Source organism: Penaeus monodon, chromosome 21, assembly GCF_015228065.2.
Source record: "Penaeus monodon isolate SGIC_2016 chromosome 21, NSTDA_Pmon_1, whole genome shotgun sequence".
In the NCBI taxonomy this organism is placed as follows: domain Eukaryota; kingdom Metazoa; phylum Arthropoda; class Malacostraca; order Decapoda; family Penaeidae; genus Penaeus; species Penaeus monodon.
The window spans coordinates 19,299,346-19,299,961 of record NC_051406.1 but is presented as its reverse complement, the minus strand read 5'-3'; positions in this window follow the sequence as shown (position 1 = coordinate 19,299,961).

Here is a 616-nt window from a genome sequence, read left to right as displayed (position 1 = left end):
AGCTTGTTTTCAAAATAATAAATATGATCACATAAACGTATTGCAGCTGATTTAGTGAATTACAATACACGATATGGCATACGCAACCGGAGGTAGCGAGTTATTATGTCCGTAAATATAACTAGCCTACACGGTAACAGGAATCAGTAGAAAAAAAAAATAATTCCAAGTGTCCAGGTGTCACTAGTAAAGAAATAAAATCCGAATGAATTAGACGGAAGCGGTGAGGTATCTTTGGAACTAATGATTAATTCAGCGTTTAACCCCTCCCCGCGTTCGAATTTTATCGATGATTAAGACACTACTGTATTGAATACTGTTCTTTGTAGAGTGTGTGGCAGTACATTTCTATGAAGCTTAAAAGAAATCGCAATGTATACACTGAACAATAAGTATATGTATTTCCAGCAGCATGGGAATGTCTTGAGTAAGTTATTTTTTGATCTTGTGAGTGAGTTCTGGATGAAAACCATTTCATGCTTTTGTTTTTTTTTTGTGGATTATGCTCGAGAGACGGAAGACACTTCTAACTATAAACGAAATACAGAACCATATTCAGTGTCCAGGACTTATCATTATGACAAATTATTGAGATTCAAAATATGTGCATAGATCA